At 44.0% G+C, this 12,677-nt stretch overlaps 1 protein-coding gene across 1 annotated transcript in view; it reads right to left on the bottom strand.

The window, feature by feature from the left end:
* The window catches only part of CELSR1 (cadherin EGF LAG seven-pass G-type receptor 1), a 155,359-nt gene that overhangs the window by 76,818 nt on the left and 65,864 nt on the right, over window positions 1–12,677 (bottom strand). The window lies entirely within an intron of this gene.

The following is a 12,677-nucleotide window of genomic DNA, read 5'->3' as shown; positions in this document are numbered from 1 at the left end:
CAATTATCATTAAAAATGTGTTAGATATGTTACACATGATAAGAAAATCACTCCTCCTCTTCCTCTGGTAACTGGAATGCTCATGGCTTGGAATGATGATTCGTGCTGAGGTGATCAATACAGTGAGCAATTTTGGGGTTGTTAAAATTACCATTTTAAAAATGATGGGGGATTTTTTTTAAAAAAAAAAGAGGGGAAAAAAATTCCTCCTGGTAAATCCTGTGTAAATCCTGTGTCCTGTTAAATATCTGTCTTTAAAAYGTCCCGCTGTCGCGTCAAGGCCAGGCAGCCCACGATGCCTGTGTGGGCTGGCAGACTCCCAGCGCCACAGGCGCCCTCGGAGGAGAGATAACAGGGCGGCAGAGCTGCCCGAGCCCCATCTGCGGCTTCCTGGGCCCCAAGTGCTAAAAACAGATGATGATGCCGTTAAGGCTCCACAGGCCCCATGTCAAACACTGACAGCCCGTGTCCCGTTCGCTCCGTGCGGCCCTCGTCCTGTCACTGTCCGCTCAGGGCCTGCGGCGGGCTCTAGCAGGAGAGCATCACGCTGCGTCCCACAAAATATTTGCAACAAGTTCATCCTCCCTGTCCCTCCTCCAGCTTGGGGGTGTGTAATGTTAACCTGATCACATCGGGATTCACCAAAGTGTCACCCTTTCGCCACCTCATTGCGCCCTTGTTGTAGGTGGCTCCCAGGGGAGCGCGGTGCCCTGAAGGGGATCAAGGCCTGCAGGGGACACCCACCTCTCCAGCAACTCCTCAGGAGCTTCCTGGAGGAAAAGGGAGTCGTCCAGTGCCTAAAAGGCCCAGGTGGGAGCTGAGCAATGCAAATAAATGTTGGTTCTCACCCATAAAGGGAAATCTGTGACCTTCATGGCTCTGAGGCATGTGAGTCAAACCCCTGGAAGTGAGTGGGAGAATTTAGCCTCATATTCCAGCATATTCTATTTGCAAACGAAAAAAAAAAAAGTATCTCTCATTATGATAGACTGTCTTATATATGTATATACAAACCTCTCCTTATTTATGAGAGAAGTTAAGAGTGCTGTTATCCAGAAAAGGTAACCAGTCATGCTTAGTGAAGAAGTTAGATCAAATAAAACTTGGTGCCCTCACTGTGCTGGTGACTGTCATACAGTTAAGGGAAAAAACATATTCATAGATCATTTTAAASAGACAACTTTTAAGGTGTTATTTGAAGGACAGAGGTAAAATCTTGGTTCCTTAGAAATCAATAATCAAACTCCTACTGCCATTTCCGAGAGGCCCCTGCAGACAGAGTCGTGAGACTTAACACTGACACTGATGCTCTCCACTTTGGGAGGGATTTGAACCTTCATCATCCTGAAACCKCACATCTCAATTACAAAATATATTTTGATCTTTCCTTTTACTAATTAATTTGCTTAGTAATTTATATTTTAGTGCTGTGATTCCACACAGAGCACAGGTTTCACCTGTAGATTKTAGTTTTTCTTGTGGGCATGAACATTAAATCCTGAGGTGGTGGGAAGAGACAGCGTAGGACTGTCATGTTCTTACAGCTGTCTAGCATCATTCCCCTTTGCCATCACCCTGCTGCCTTCTCTGGGCTGTTCTCCACAAAGCCCCTCTGGGCATTCCTGATAACTCACAAATCAGATTTCCAAAAATCATGGGACTGGATGAAGGTCATGAGAGCTTTAATCATGAGATGCTTCAAAATAATGATCACTTTTTATTTTATTAGTTTCTCAACTGTGGGTGGCATCTGCTGGCCCCAAGGTATGTAAGACCTTCTGATGGTCTAATTCTGGTCCAAATTTAAAAAAAAAAAAAAAAAAAAAAAAAAGGACGTTTCATCTGAAGTTTCATCTTCCTCTTCGTATGAGGAAGAACTTCTTTCCTGTGAAAGCACAGGCTGCCCAGGGAGGTTGTGGAGTCTCCTTCTCTGGAGATCTTCCAAAGGCACCTGGATGCCGCCCTGTGCCCCRTGCTCTGGGTGTCCCTGCTGGAGCAGGAAGGTTGGACTAGATGATCTCTACAGGTCCCTTCCAACCTCAACTATCTTGTGATTCTGTGAAAATGCCTAACCCTGCTTCTTCTGGCTGCTCAGAAGAAGCTCCCGTTCTCAATTCCCCCTTCCTGGGAACATGCTGGTGACTCTCTCCCTGCTCTTCCTCCCAGTGAGATCCTCAGCGACAGCATCTGCGCCCCAAGTGCCCTGAGGACATGTCCATCAGCATCTCTGAGGAGGAGGACGACGATGGAAACCTGGTTAAATGGGCAGGAGCAGAACAGGACCCAGCCTCACCTTCCCATTACCAASAGAGATAAATCAGCATGATGCCATGTTTCTCAGAAGCACAATGAGAAAAAGCTGAGGTGTCTGCTCTGCTGAACTGCTTTGGTCATGGTTGCATTGCTGCTGGCACCTTCAGCTCCCCATCAGTCCCAAATCCACCCAGCTCCAAAGCACAGCACCAGCTTCCACCAGGAATAACAGGAAACAAGAAACAATACAGAGGAGGATTAGTGATATTTGGGGCACATCTGTTGGAGAAATGAATTAGTCTGTTGTGGATTCAGAAACCACGAGCATGTTCTCAAGATGGTATCTGCTCCGTCGTGTGATGGTCACTGGATCTTACCCTTCTACCAGTGCTGACTACGCACAGGAACTGTGCACAGATGGAAGCCACAAGCGGGTCTTTAATGTCTGTGTTTTTCTCCTCATGTATTTGCTGAGGATTAAACAYGCTCAGTCAAAAAGCTTACATTCTGTTTACACTAGATAGCTCTGCAGTAATGTTCGAGCAAGACTAGGAGTGGCGGAAACCTCAGAGGAATTATCAACACTTTAAAACCACAACTTATGCCGTTTTTATTTTGTTTTTCCCATTGAATACCTACATACTCTTGACGAGCAAGGAACCAGAAGTCACAGTACAATATTCTTCATTCGACAACAACTTTTGCTTTGTGGGATGCTGATTTCTTATTAAGCTGTGGAAGTTACCGCGCTGTCGGTTCAAGTGCAGTGAAAGCTGTGAGCTGTCATCTCCCTCTGCATCTGACCTGCTAAGCTCAGGCTTTAGAGACCTTTTCAGGGTCTGTCTATCACCCAGGACTATGTCAACACACAAATTGACACAAAAAAGAAAAGAAGCACACGGACATTTCCAGTCACTGGTGAGTTTGGTRGTAGGTAATACAGGTAAGACATATATACACATACACTTGACTCTATACATATCTAAGACAATCTATCAAAACGCTAGTAGCACTGGTGTGGGTAAGATCCTCTCAGGAAGCACTGCTTCTCAAAAGCTTAAGCTTTATCTCTGTTTGTATTCAGTAGGGGAAATATTACTACAGCTGCAAATACTAAACTAAATTAGGTTATGTCAATGTGTTTGCAATTTGTCGTGTACCTTAGTTGTAATAAAACTTGTGGTACAGACCTTTCCAAAAGTCCCTCCTTCTTGTCATTTTCTGTTAAAAGCTGATGAGAAACCTAGAGGTGTAAGAGCAAAACACACCTCTGCAGCACGTGCTAAATTCCTTCACAGGGGCCTATCTCTCACTCTATTTGTGTTTAAGAGTAAAGAGTCTTTCCCTACCTTAACCATATGAATGCCARGCATTATTTTTTCATTCTGCTTTCCAGGTTCCCAGATCCCTGTCCCAGAGTGTCATTCTGCAGAGGGAGCTGAAGCTGGAGCAGCCACGGAGACTTCCAGGACGTGTCCCCTTGGGCTCAGGCTCTGCAGCCTGGTCTTCACTTGCCCCCATGTACACTTATGTGTCCTTCAGCCCAGGAACCGGGYGCCGTCCCTGGCCCCCACGTGTCTCCTCGTGAACACGACCCGTCTGTCTCTATTCAGAGCCCCAAAAGGAGCCATCGCACAGTGCAAAGATTCAACTTTTACCGGGCACTGAGTAGCACCACCAGGCACTGTAATTCCTCAGGGATGTGGTTTCACACGCAATTTCCATCCCTCCAAAGAGGGAAGAAAGGGTCTGTCCTGAGGCCCTCAACAGCTTTCTGCCATTAACTGTGTGAACCTTACTCTGCACAGGGACATGAAAGGAAAACTGGTGAGGGCTGAGAGTATTTTGCCTTTTCCAGGATTTGAAACTTTCCCAGGGAAATCTCGCTCTCCTATCTCAGGTGCAATCCAATACAGAGGTAAAAACGATAGCACTGGGAAACAGGCTGACCACAGCGCAAATCATGCCCCTTAATGTCCAACGTGGTCACAGGAGCTTTCTCGGAAAGAAGGATAGTGGCAATTACTGTGAACACTAGAAAAGGAGTCATAAAATATTCTAAAAAGTAACCGAGAACCCAAAGCAACTAAATCAGGGAACCCTCATCATTTAATGAATCGTGGAAAGGATTTTGTTGCACATCTTGCACAGAAAACCTTGAAATAAATGTACTTTTTAATCTACAGACTAGGTAGTGATATATATAGCAAAAGTGATATATATCTATTTATATTTATATATACACTTAACCGATAAAAAATGAATTCAGTCAAGGTCACAGCTACTAATTCACTCTCATGAAGACATTTAGCTAGATTTAAATTTGATTTTTTTTTTTTTGCAAAATATGGTTGCATTTTAGAGTAAAYATATATGATTGCCAGGTATTGTGAGAATTAATATACGTTATTGTATCACCTAGATTGTGTTAAATATTAATATAAGGCACTGGCCCACTTATGTTTCGTACCATGCATGCATCAGTGTGCTGAGCATGGGTAGCCCCGTCTACCTAAATAATGTTTTTTAAAAATACTGCACCGGAAAATACAATATATGATGTCTATCATGCTTAGCTAAAGTTGGTGCAATGCACAATACATTCATCCTGATTTAGAAAAATAAACTTTAAAGTGGTGGGTGGCAAATGCTGGGCGTGTTTGGTGCAGCCGGGCAGCGGCAGGAGCAGCCTCGGAGAGTGAAGYGCAGAGGAGGAGCAGGGATTGGGACCGGGGCTGCAGGCAGTGATCCGTGATGCTCGAAACAAAAGAGCACTGGCGGCCACAATGGGACCGCCGTTCCCACCGCGCTCCGCAGAGCTGGGCTGCCCGGCTCCAATTATCCCCGTGTTCAAGGCCAAGTGCCTCGGCCGGCTGCTCAACTGCCCAAATTTCCAGTCGTGGCAACACAAAGGGGACACACGCACGGCAAAACTGCTTTAAATGTTTTCCTCCCTAATGGGACATGGCCCTAATAGGCTCGTCCCTGAATGCCGCGCTCCTTCCCGCTGTGTCCGTGATCCCAAATGCACATGTGAGCAGCGCCTGTTCTTTGCAGTTTTGTGCTTTTTTAATCTGTGGTTTCCAGGTTTAGGTTAGGAGACAGATAGAAAAAATGAGCTGTGTCTACCTTGTTCTCGGGATGCTAAATTTCTGGTTCTTTTGGAGCATTTGAAATATTTCTTCCCAGCCTACCTGGAATTTCTTATTTGAGTCATAACCTATGATCTGCCGTGAGAATCATGAGAGGGTTTCCAGAACATGAGGCATACYGAAGAAATAATACTCATCATGGTTTTATCTTCCTCACAAATAACTTAAAGGCAGGTTGTTGKTGKTTTTTTTTTCTTTTTTTCTCTTCTCTTCTTCTTTTCCCTATCATCWGATTTGTTTTCAGTGAGAAGCAACCAATTAAGACACCGCCACTGGCAAAAGAAACACTTAAAGGATAGTCTAATATACRGGCTATTTTCACACTTAGTAGCTGTATGTTTTGATATTTTAAAATGCATTTATGTGGCTTCCACTCAATTAAAAAATTTATGCAAGTAACCGTATGGACATTACAAACAACTGTGAGAGAGAAAAAAAAAAGAAGTCACGCCTTACAAAAGGCTCAACTTAGCTAAATTAATAAAAGCACAACGATAAACCATTGTCACAGGGAAGACTTCTGTAGTTTAATAAACTGCTATTTAAAATATTTTAATTAAAATAACCCTCATTTAGTGTGTGTAGCTCCTCTCAGGTGAAAGTTCCCCAATGSATATAGATGTTCCAAATTACGATAGTGTGTGAGAAGTTGGGCACCTCAGTAAGGAGGGGCTCTACGTGTGCCTGTAAAATTGTAATATCAAATGGTTCCACTTGGTATAATTACTACCCACCTTCCACTTGTATTTTGCTTAGTAGTAAGAATGGAGATAAGCAAATACATCATTACTAAGAATGTCAAAAGCCTGGGAGAGTTAAGACTCCCCTTTAGATGTGGTAAAAGAAATCCCATCAGTGTGGAACCAGAAGTACACGTTGAGAGCAAGTAAAAGCCTGGGAACTGCATAAAATTGATCAAGTCAAATCACTGAAAAAGAAATAGATGTACAACAACTAAGGGCACTAAGAGAGACTTCGCATGTATGCTGAAACAAAAAGAACTGTAACTTTATAAATCATTAGTGGGAATGGCAATAGGTCTCTAAATTTAGAAGCGTTCATAGGACCCCGGCAGCTTCTAAAGTTAGGGTTAAGTGGTTATATTGGCGTCTGATCCGCTGCTTTCTTTTACAAACYGCCCTTAATGCCTCACTGTTAAAACACCCTGCAAGAGCTGGAGTCTCGTCAAGCCGCGATGAAGCTAATTAAAAAGAACAAACAAAGCGCTGGGTCCGTAGCTGGGTTTTAGAGTGACACGCAGGCACTTTGATCCGTGCAAGTATCTCCAGGGGCAGGAAGGACGAGCCATGGGGCTCYGGGAGAAGAGCCTCAACCCAGGGCTTTTAGCTGAATCAAAGGCGAGCCCGCGGGCAGCGTTTTGGGATGAGGGAGCCTCAGCCGGGAGCACTTTCAAACTGGAAGCTGCAGCTTTTTCATTCCCGTTGTGAGGAGGGGAATCTGCTACAGCTTTGCACAGGCTTAGGGAAAGGTACCACAGAGACAGTTAAACTGCAGGTAATTTACGCCGCCGTAAGGAGCAGCGTTTCCATGCTCGCCGCTTGTGACCAAGGAGCACTGACAGAAACAGGCAGCAGAAACACGGCGCGGTTTAAAAGGTGAACAGGCTTCAGCTTCTGATTGCACTTCTTAAAACTGTAACTTCTCTCAGTTTTTATCGGGCTGGCGCTTTGTGCTCCCGCAGACACCRTCCGGGGCCCATCTGAGCGCACGGGACACAACAAAACGCCGCGTTAAGCAGAAACGTGCGGAGAGGCTGTGCTGGGCTGGACACACATTTCCCAGGGAGATCCCCAGGTTTCCGGCCATCTGTAGCCCAGAAATAGCGGGGAGCAGCTGCACATACACATGATACACATGGCCCAAAAGGAGAATGTTGCCAGGTCATCCCTTCTTTTTTTCCTAAATATCCAACTGGTGTTTTTTTTGTGTGTGTGATTTGAGGGCAAAAGCGTGGGCACAGAATCACAGAGTCCTTAAGGTTGGAAGGGACCTCTAGAGCTCATCAAGTCCAACCCCCTGCTCACACAGGGTCACCTGGAGCACGTGGCACAGGCTGCATCCAAGATTTTGAAGATCTCCAGAGAAAAGACACTCCACAACCCCTCTGGGCAGCCTGGTCCAGGGCTCTGTCACTGTCAAGATATTTTTCCTTAAGTTCCTGTGGAACTTTTGGTGCTTCAGCTTGTGGCCGTTTCCTCTAGTCCTATCCCTGCCCACCACTGAAAAGAGGCCAGCCCCCTCCTCCTCACTGCCTCCCTTGAGGTATTTATACACGCTGATCAGGTCCCCCCTCAGCCTCCTCTTCTCCAGGCTGAACAGGCCCAGCTCYCTCAGCCTTTGCTCATATGGCAGATGTTCCAGGCCCCTGGTCATCCTCGTGGCCCTGCGCTGGACTCTCTCCAGCAGCTCCACATCCCTCTAGTATCAGAACTGCACACAGGGCTCCATAAATACTAACACTAAAAGGTGARAAAGCAAAGTAAGCACCACCACTGACTGTGGTGCTCTTGACGTGCAGCACATCCTGCACAAGAGCCAATGGAAGACTCCAATTATCCATGGCTAATTGCAAAGAATGGGCTGCAAGGGGGCCTTAAATGGGCAGATACGAAGTCAGCTCACAGGACAACATCTGGGGTTTATTGGTCATACGGGGAAACTTCAAAGCTTTGGGAAGATTTATGAGACTCTACGTCTCAAAGTGCATAGCTGGTGCATAGCTGAGCGATGGAAGATGATGACAAAAAAAATGAAGAGGCTTCTGCAGCTTTTGTGGCAGTTATGCTCTGAAAAATCACTGCCAACCACAGCGACAGAGCCCKCAACATCCAGAGCAGCTGCTCTCTCTGTTTGTTCTGGTAAGAGAGAAGAGGGTTTCCCTCATAAAAAAGATCATACTCAGGACATAAAGAAAGTGAGACGAGGTGACGCAAAAGGATGTGTTGGGACAACTGCGAAAACAAGAGCTGAGAACAGGATAGGAAGCACTAATCCCAAGGAAGGAGCCTAGAAGGAGGTATTCATTTATTCCTCTGTTATAGGTGGAAAGGCCACCTCAGCTATGGAGAGGGGCAGGTGCACAGAAATAATGGAAAAACTGTGTGTAAGTTATAAATACAAAGYCTCGACCACAAACATGAGAACAACAGCATGGTGCAGCACTGCTGAAAAAGAAGGAAAATTTCTAATGTTGCACAGAATTCCCTATTTCTGGAGGAGTGGAAGCATTCAGGACACAATTTCTCCCAGCGTTGCCATACAGAAACGTCAAGGACAAGCGAGAGATCCTGTGAGGTTTCCAGAAGCAATGCACGTAATTAAATAGTGAAGAGTGAACGTTTTTCCTCAACTTCTCTGGATATCATAGGTAGTAAAATAACTTTATAAAAAAAATCTTAAAATTTGGTGCAAGTGGGAGAACATACAGCCTCCAAATTCTGAAAAAAGGTGCAAATTGCCTGTTGCAAATCACCCAATGCCCTAACAACTGTAGTTATATTTAAACTCCTGAAAAGGATTATACTGGTTTTACAGCATTAGATCTGCCATTTTTTCATATTTTTATAATATATATGTAAACATCACAACTTTCCAGATGGGAAATAAAAGGCACTGTTGAAGGCAGTACAAAGTATTGCCTTAACAATTATATTAAGACCCACTGTACAAGATTTTGCTGTTATGAACCTAGATCCCAATGGCTTAGCAGAGCTGCAGAAGTKTAACGGGCTGGAATTTCAGACACTCCAGGCTAAGATAAAATACTCATTAYGGCTACCCTGGCTGCCAGATTCCTGTACTTGAAAGCTGAAATTCTTCCAAATCCATCTCCCTGGTCTGAAAAATGAGAATCTACTATTGCACCAGGTAGTGAAATTACCGCCTGAAGAATGGATGTAAGTAAAGATACCAAAGAACACATTTTTTCACATTTACTATTGCTGTTAGGACATTGCTGGAAAGAGGCAAACGCTGAGAACTTACTAAACAATATTAATAGTGACTCCTGGCACCATTCTACAAAACCAGCTATAATTGTGCCTCACAGCACAACGTGAGAATTCATGGCAGCAAAGTTAATGCCATGATTTCTCATGTCAATGTGGTATCACAAAAATAAATAAGGGGGAAAAAAAAGTTTACATGTCAAAAATCTCTAATTGCTGTATTTGATTACTAGAAGATTTATAAGCACTTAAGATTTCTCCCTCCACCTGTAATGAAATCCAAGGAGAGATGTGGAGGACATGGGAACTTTCCTGACAATCTTTTCCTTTCAACTTGCTCCTTGCTATGGGTTAAGTGAGAAAAGAGGCTGAGAGAAAGCCCTGTGCTAAAGACAACAGYGGGAACACTGAATCTCTATTGTTTTAGGGTTTCTTTTTCCCTCTTKGGAGTGCTTTTGTTATGTACAAAATACAATTTTATTTATGGAAATGTTGAACTGCGATGCAGGGGCTGCTGCAAGGATCCCAGTCACAGCAGGAGAACCAGCTCCTGCAGGAAACACAGCCATTGGCAATCATGGGATTCTCTATCCAGAAAGGAGGCAACTTACAGCCTCAGTGACATRGATCCCAGAACCAAGAGGAGCTCATTCAGGAACTGGTGGCAGCAAAAATGTCTGTGTGGATCTAATGATGCTTCTGCCCTTCAGGGATTTGCCCCTGTGAGGTACAGACATTTTTACCTCCGTCTACACCTTCACTCAGAGCTCACTTCACCTGCTTCTGAAAGATGCACAAGATAGATACAGAGCAGAAAAAAATCATCTGCTTTGCACAGTGTGCACTGTATTTGTTTGCTTAACTGAACTACATCCTCCAGCTTCCCAGCCATGCAYGTAGCTCCCTGCACTCAATGGCACCTTTGTTACTGTGTGCCACTCACCTAGGTGTGCAAATTCAGGTAAAACAAAAGCATCTAATGTCCTTATTCTGAAATAGGAGATTAAAAATATATGTCCTTGTTCACTCGCCTCCTTACGGCACAGGAAGTGAAGCTAATTTCAAGTATCCAAGAACTAGTGAGTATTCAGATTTCAAAAATACCTAGTAAAAGCTCAGTTTACCTTTGTGCCAGTAACAGAAGACTCCCGAAGAGAGAGAAACTTTCATCGTGTATAAATGACTAACAATTACATCAAAACAAATGGAGAGCTTCAAAGGAGGGTGGAAAAATGGGGGGAAATTCCATCCGATTAAGATCGGACATAATTATCTTCTACAGGAAATAAATACTATATTTTTAACAGGTGACCAGTCAGATAAATTCAGTACAGGGTTATGACTGTGTAGTGATTTATCATCGACTTTCAGCATATCTCACCAAGGAGATGACAGCTACTAGTATTTTCTTACAATTATTTTTCTACATGGGCTCGTAATTGGGAACCTGGAATTTCAGAGTTTCCAGARCAGGCTGCATTTCACTGTCTACTACCACTCATATTTCATCTTTTACAGTTAACTCAAAGATTCATAAATGTCTCATACTAGTATAGTAGTCCTACACGGAGTTAATACCACTGCAATAACTCCCTGTTGATGCCATCTTCCCAACAGTRTTTTACTCATTCTCATCTACTATCATTACATTATATAAATCAATATGCACTGATGTTATCAAATAAAACTACGCTAAGTGTTAAGAAGATACAGAGTATATCATGTATACATATTTTTTAATATAACGGGCAAAGACATCATTATGACTAACAGATACAAATTTAACTTCTAAATGGCTATGAAATTATCTCAAGAAGGACAAAAGTAATGGGTAARATAGCACAATTCTTAAAAGGGATTGCAACATGATTCAATAATGATTCAAACATGATTCAATAATGCTTCATAACATATTTCTGATAACATATTATTTGTTGGTAACACTTTCTACCTCATTTGGTAACAGGGATTAAAAGCAACTGCCACTTAATAGCCACCACATGTGGGTAAGTGTGTCAGGCTTAATGTGAAGAAAACCTTGTCATGCAGTGATGAGCCTCAAGGCACTAATGTAATGTCAGTGAGCCACAGAGGAGATACTACACTTCAGCTGTGTGCGTTGGCAATAAACCAGGAGTATTTGATAATATTCCTGTCAATTTACAGGTTTAAAGATTCCAGAGTGCTCCTAAATGGGGCTGGGGACGTCTCTCCCAGTTGTCCTGGCTCATGGGGCTTCCAGACTCGCCAGGCCCGGCCTGGTGAAGCTCCTTGTTGAAGGAGCCCAGCACGCTGCCCATGGGGTAGTGATGGACCAAATCCTGCTGTGTGTACAAATGACACGACGCACTGGCCCCACATCTCCAAATGTGCGCCTGGTCTACTCCGAGTACTGCGTTAATTATTAAATGTCCTCATGACTTATTTATATGGAGAAGACTACTCTATTTGTTTAGCTTATTCAGCCTTTTTTTTCCAGAGATTTCCAGTATGACACCCTCAAAACCTGTCAGATAGGAATGAACATTATTCCAGTACCTAAGTCATGAATAAGTTAAGTTTATGTATAGATATCTTTTTGTTTAATGAGACTTGCTACTCCAAGCCATTTCTGTATGAACGAGTTAAATGGAATGAACTGGTCACAAAATGTGTTTTGTGGTGCCYGCTGCTGCACAGCGTTTGCACCAATTCCTCACAAGGGAAAATGGGCTTCACAGCGTGTTCCGTCGCATAAGTCATTCGTGAGGAGCCTGGTAAGAAAACTGGCAAAGAGTGAAAATCGCAGACGGATCCAGGACTTCATCACCCGGGCAGAAGGGTTTGTCCTGTAGCTTTGCAGGATCCCGCTGTCCTGAAGCCCTCTCTGACCTGCAGGAACCCTCCTCCTCCTGCCCCTCTTGTGAGGAAAAAGCCTCATTTAGCTGTGGCCACCGTGTCCCCGCTCACCKCCAGCTCCCTCCTCGCACCGCTGGGTTATTAACTACCACCCTGAGCCATGAAAGTGAAGGAAAACTCTTCCCCTTAAGGGATTTCACCCATCCCAGCAGGCAGGCACGCCGTGTAGCCATGTTTAAAATTAAGACTTGAATAATTAATCTTTTCAATTTTTTATAACTTTGGGGGCTAAGCCAGGCATTCCTGCAATTTCAGCGTAAATGACAGCTGGGCAGCCCTCAGGTGCTCAACACTTAAACATGCATATAGCTTCAAACACAAAAAATCCCTCTGACTTTACTGAAGCACCAGAACACTTCCCAGCTAATTCTCTTCYGTAGCTTTTTCCTCAACTTCAGTTGAGGAA

This window comes from Nothoprocta perdicaria, unplaced genomic scaffold (genome assembly GCF_003342845.1).
Source record: "Nothoprocta perdicaria isolate Ctin4 unplaced genomic scaffold, notPer1 scaffold_44, whole genome shotgun sequence".
Classification (NCBI taxonomy): Eukaryota; Metazoa; Chordata; class Aves; order Tinamiformes; family Tinamidae; genus Nothoprocta; species Nothoprocta perdicaria.
This window is presented reverse-complemented; position numbering and strand designations above follow the sequence as displayed.